A 6,534-nucleotide genomic window follows, 5' to 3' on the forward strand; every position below is an offset into this window, starting at 1 on the left:
TGAGAAAATGCCTTACAGCTGGATCTCATGGAGGCATTTCCCCAACTGAAGCTCCTTTCTCTGTGATAACTCCAGCTGTGTCAAGTTGACACAAAACTATCCAGTACATGGACCTTGACCAACAATAATCCCCACCTTCTGTAAGTTGCTTAAGTCAGGGATATTTCATCACAGCATGAGGGAAAGTCAGTGCAGGCTCAACCTTGCTGCCCTTCCCTCATTGCGCACAACCCAACCATTTCTGCCACATAGTCTGTGAAGACCCCCTGGCCCTGCAGCAGCTTGTCCTGGCACCCACCCTGGCCCTGCACCAGTTTCTCCTGGCTCCCACATGCCCAATCACTCAGGGTTCACTGCCTTTTATCTCAGCAATGTTCATTCCTTTCACCTTCTGAAGACAATTCACTCCAATTTGCTCCGTAGTTTCAAAGCACCCATTGCTCACATTTTTCTGTCCTCCATTTCTAAATATCAAAGACTTACATACTTACATGGTGATTCCTTCGTTATTTGTACTTAGCTTTTAGACTTTTTTATCTAATGAGATGGTTTTAATCACTGCTTATTCATAATAATAAATAAATAAAATTCATAGCCACCATCCAGTTGGAAGTATTATAATTAATTTAGCGGATCTGATTAATTTTCAGGGAAATTAATTTCATTTTTCAGGTGGTTAAGCTGGATCTTAGAAAACTTTCTTGTCTTGGCCAAACTAACAAAATTGCACAGTACACAGCTACCTTTTTGTGTTTATTTATTCCAGATCTTTACTGCAATAAACAAAGACTTAGTTTCACAGCTCTGACCCTTCTGTGAATCTCTAGTATCTAATTTCCTAATTTCTTGCCCAATATCTACATGCATTGAGCATTCCATGTGCATCTAAAAGGTAAACCCAATGATGTGATTCATCATCACACCTCTCTTGATCTTCTAATTTTCTGTATCTCTGAGTTGATCTCTTGTAATTTTCATGGTCCTTGAACTGACCATGATTCCATTCTTTTCTTGTCCTCATGCACCTTGAACTCACCACAGTTCTGTTCCATCTCATCCTCATGGACTTTGAACTGCCCACAATTCTGGGTTCATCTCTTCCTCTCCTCATGGACCTTGAACAGACGACCATGATTCTGTTCCATATTGTCCTTATGGTCTTTGAACTGACCAAGATTCTAGTCCATTTCATCACCATACACTTTAACTGATCATGGTTCTGTTCCATCTCCATCTCATCCTCAAGTCAGCACTACATGCCCTGCACCTGAACTCTTTATCTCCTAGCTCCCCTAGAACCCACACTCTTGCTTCACTTGCTCTAGGCTCACAGATTCTCTTGCACATCTCCTAGGAGTAAAATAGACTTCTAATATTCTCATTTGTTTAGCCTTTCTGTGCATGACATATTTTATTTTTCCTCAAATGATTAAAACCATCTGACAAACATATATATATATATATATATATATATATATATATATATATATATATCCTATATCCTTCTATTCGTTGTATTGGCTATGGTGTCTGTACTGGCTAGTTTTGTGTCAAATTGACATAAGCTGGAGTAATCACAGAGAAAAGAGCTTCAGCTGGGGAAGTGCCTCCATGAGATCCAGCTGTGGAGCATTTTCTCAATTAGTAATCAAGGTGAGGTCCCCTTGTGGGTGGTACCATCTCTGGTAGTCTTGGATTCTATAAGAAAGCAAGCTGAGCAAGCCAGGGGAGGCAAGCCAGTAAGTAACATCTCTCTATGGCCTCTGCATCAGCTCCTGCTTCCTGACTTGCTTGAGTTCCAGTCCTGACTTCCTTGGTGATGAACAGCAATATGGAAGTGTAAGCCAAATAAACCCTTTCCTCCCCAACTTGCTTCTTAGTCATGATGTTTTGTCCAGGAATAGAAATCCTGACTAAGACAGTGTCATACTACAGAAATAGAAAAGTAACTAACACAATAACCCTCTTTTTTAAAAAAAATGTTTTTCAGTTAAGTCTTGTAAGCATCACTACAAATTTAGCGATTTGGAAACATATATATATATATCTTACTGACTGTCTTTGCATTAAAATGTCACCATGTCACCTTCATTGGTCAACACAGAATTCATAGTGAGGTCATTCTCTACTTCTGCCAAACCCTCTACAGACCTCCTCCTGAACTGGCTCTATGCTGTTTGGTCTCTTCCTTTCTGCCTCAGTTTCTCCCGCTTTAAGGGTATTAATTTATCAGGAGGCCTACATAAATGCTGCTGTTTCTCCTATGACATTCTTCATAATGCTTCTATTAAAGTGTCATTCTTATATTTTTTAGAAAATTTTTCTTTTGATTTCAGAGATAATTTTCAGCAACTACCTGGAAATACAGTGTCTGTGTCTCTGGTTTTATTTTTCACACACTTATGTTTATTCATGTTTCCAGTTTAATTGACGAACATCAGTGGATACTCTCACACCTGTGTGTGGCAATATCACTATTATATGCTTCGTTTCCCAAAGAGCAGACACAGTAGTTTGCATGCAGCAGTCACTCAGGTATATTCATGGAAGTGTGAATGAGAATGGCCTCCATAGGTTCACATATTTGAATACTTTTTCCTAGTAGTCAGAACATTTGGGAAGTATTAAGAGGTGGGTCATTGCTGGAAGAAGTGGGCCATGGGGGTAGGAGGAGTTGAGGCTTCAAAATCCCATGTCAGGCCATCGTTTCTCTTGCTCTCTGAATCACGCGTGAGGATCAGATGGGAGCACTCAGCTATACTCCAGCACTTTGCTTACCCTTCTGCTGTCTTGGTCCCTCACATGATGGCCATGGACTCTAGCCTTCTAGAACCATTAACCCCAAATAAACCCTTCTATAAGTTGTATTGGTGTCTTACTACAGAAATAGAAAAGTAACTAACGCAATAACCCTCTTTATTAAAAAGTGTTATTCAGCTGAGTCTTATAAGCATCACTACAAATTTAGCTATTTGGAAACATCTGTCATTGTCACTATTATGAGTCACATTATAAGGCTCTTAGATGTTTATATTTTTCATCTTTTTAATATCCATAATTTTTGACAAGAAGAAAGTGTTTGAAGCTTCTTTCAATGGCTGTCAATCAATTATCATCCCTCATATTTTGTTTCTGTTAATTGGCACCTCCTTTCTCACATTATTCTTGATTAACCAGCAGGGAATATGTTAGCTTCAACATCACCTTTAAAAACCCAGAGAAGCCCAAGATTCAGAAAGGCCTCAGCTTCCAGCAGCTGTGCCCCTAATCTCCCCTCTTTTATCTAAGGCAAGAAGGGCCCTGGTGCCTTCTGTTTCCCTGGGTTTGAACCTTGTGTGCTGATGTTAGCCTAATGGATTAAATTCGCATAAAGAGCAGCTACTTTTGCCTCTGTCTGCATAAATTTTACAAGCCCCAATTGTCTTATCAAAGAGGCAGAATAGACAACACATGAGAATAGAATTCTGTTTTATTTGTTGAACTTGTAGAATATAGGATTTCTATATAATCTAAACGCATCTGTCATAAATATCAGGTAACTGTTCGCTTGTGGAAGCCAACAGCTATGCTCTCCAGCATCACACTCTTCAAAATCTCAACCTCAGTATAACTAATACAAATTATTAAATCTGTATAAATGAATTTTACTGTGTGCTTAACATGAGAAAAACAAACTCTGCATGCAAAATGACACATTCCATATATGTTTTCTATAAACAGTTTGGTTCTATCCTTGGTGGATTGTTTTAGGAACGTTGAGGGAAAATTATAAAATGTTCCTAACTACTTTTCTATGGGAAAACACCATGTGATATGTTTATCTCCCTAAAGTCTTTTGCTCCTCTAAGAGAGTTAGACTCTCCTTGAAACAGTGGATGTGTCCCTACTTTGAGGATTTTTGTTCAGTCTTTGGCTCCTCCTGAAATATAAGTCAATCAATTCCAGATGTATGTAATGGTTATATTTTAAATATAAAATTTTATCTAGTAAGACCTCATAAATTGTGCTTATACAACATATTTATTTTAATTCAAATTCGAGATACAAGGGCCACCTTTTTAAGCAACTTAAATTACACTGTAATTTAATTTTATTACCTAATAAAATGGTCACAGTCTTTTAATATGTGTCATATAAGAGCTGGTGATGACAGTTTCCCTGTGAGCCTTAGAAAGTTGCTGAAGGGGCAGGACACAGTGCTTAGCCTTGAGGAAACGCCATACTGTTTCTACTATGCTCCTGTGGTTTTCTGCACAGGACCCTCCAATTGATTCCCAGCATTGCAGCTACAGTCATCGCCCCTAACAGTGACATTGCTAAGGCTGTGTCTAGAACCTTCTACTTCCTGGCGAAGAGTGAAAGTCTCACCGTACTCCATTCTTAGCAAGAACCAGGCATGGTCAGCTTGCTATCAATCCCTGCTGAGAACAGTGAGGTGTTTCTTTGCAATGTTTTGTTGTTGCTTTTTTGTAGAATCAGAATACACTTTTCATATGTCCACTTAAAGAGTAAAATCATTGAAAATAAATCAATGAAATATACTTTGATCTAGTAAAATCAAACTCTTGGTCTCTCTGTCTCTGTCTCTCTCTCTCTCTCTCTCTCTCTCTCTCTATATATATATATATATATATATATATATATATATATATTTGTGTGTGTATGTGTATGTATATCTCTTATATTATATGTATAAAATATCTTTTATATATTACAAAGTGAAAGTCCTCCCTAATGTGTAGGCCACCACAATCACACTTTGGGTGCAGACGCGCCATTCCCTTGACCCAGAGTGTGAACCTATTTTGAAGTAGAGACTTTTCACCTCGAACATTTTAAAGACCCAGAAATGAACTGATGGTGGATCATCGGACTTAGAAGGAGATATCAGCAACACACAGATAAATAAAACAAAAGATTCTATATGATGAGAAGGAAAGAAAAGGAAGCATGCTTTTATAAGTCATAAAAAGTTGAAGTAAGCTGGGAGCATCTTTTCTTAGATGTCTGAGGAAGCATAACCCTGCCACCCTTGGTTAGGAGCCTCCATCACCTTACTGTGGTGAAACAGAATTAAGCTCCTTTAATCCAACTGCAGCTCTGTGCATCTCCCTGGGGAGACTGTGACACCATACATCTGACATCCTGTCGGTCTGGTTCTTGTGCCCTCTTTTCCTTTCCAGAATGTTCCTCTCAGATGCACTATAGAAATCTCAGGAAAAAGTCTACTTTAATAAAATTAATATAGATAACATTTAATTCAAAGTGAATGTCTTTAGGCTCTTTCACATTGATAAATAAGAACCTCGTTAGTAAAGATTAATTGTGGTGCAATTTGGTGGGGCATGCCTGAAATCTTAGTAGCTGGCAGGAAGAGGAAGGAGGATTGCAAATTGAGATCAACCGGTGGAAGAAAAGTTCTATTGAGTAGACTGGAAACCTGGGTAAGTTACCTGTAATAAAGGAGAGCTAAGAAAATGCCTTACATAGTGAGACAGTTTTGGAGGTCTTGGAGGTTTTTAATGCATAACACCCTGTTGTAAACAATTCTGTCTCTCTGTGGATAATGCAAAATCCTGGCACACCTTCTGTTTCCTTTGGAGGGAAATCATTCCTATTTTTCATAAACAGAGCTCTAAGAAGCTCACTTTTCAAAATGAAGGTTCGTCTATACAAAGTCCACTGATTTGAATGCAGGTCACCCTGCCTCTCATTAAAGCCAATGAAAACCAAGGTAGACACTTGTGCAGCCCAGGCAGTACACAAAGGTAGACACACAAGGTAGACACTTGTGCAGCCCAGGGAGTACACAAACCTAAGTCTGTTTATTTGTTTCTTAGCCCTAACCTCCCTCCTTTGTAGCTGAGGAGAAAGTAATGACACATGGGAAGCTCCTCCATATGGCTATTTGGCTTCTGTCTTCTAGTAGCAATAGCAATACAATGGCACCCACAGGGTGATTCTATAAGTGACAAGAAACAGGTGAGTCACTGATACAAATTGAAGTATGAGCTTTGTCTCCAAGCTTCTGGGAGACAACCTGGATCTCAGGTATCACTAAGTTCATTTGATAGGAACATGGCCCTGTATAACAGTCACAGCTCCGACTGAAAAGAGGGCATGTGGGTGGACAGACTCTGGGTATTTCCTACGCAGGACCTGCTATTCAAGATGTTATGGGGGGAGCTGAGCTTTGTTAAAGGTTCCACACCTCCAGCTGCTTTCTGTAGATCTTAGGCTACATGAAGATATTCATGCCAATTTAATTTAAAAGATGTTATATTTTAAATGGGAAAAGATATCTTGCTGACCTTGAGAGTTGGATATTTGCCTAAAATCTATCAGCCAAAAATATATCTCATTTACAATGTACAGTTCTGGAGTCTTCTGCCTAACAAATTAATTAACACTCTAATAATTTATAAAACTATTACAGAAAAATAAGAAGAGAGAGGGAGAGGAGAGGAGAGAGAGGGAGCAAGAGAGAGAGAGAGAAGAGAGAGAGAGAGAGAGAGAGAGAGAGAGAGAGAGAGA

The sequence above is a fragment of the Mus pahari genome, chromosome 4, assembly GCF_900095145.1.
Source record: "Mus pahari chromosome 4, PAHARI_EIJ_v1.1, whole genome shotgun sequence".
Lineage (NCBI taxonomy): Eukaryota > Metazoa > Chordata > Mammalia > Rodentia > Muridae > Mus > Mus pahari.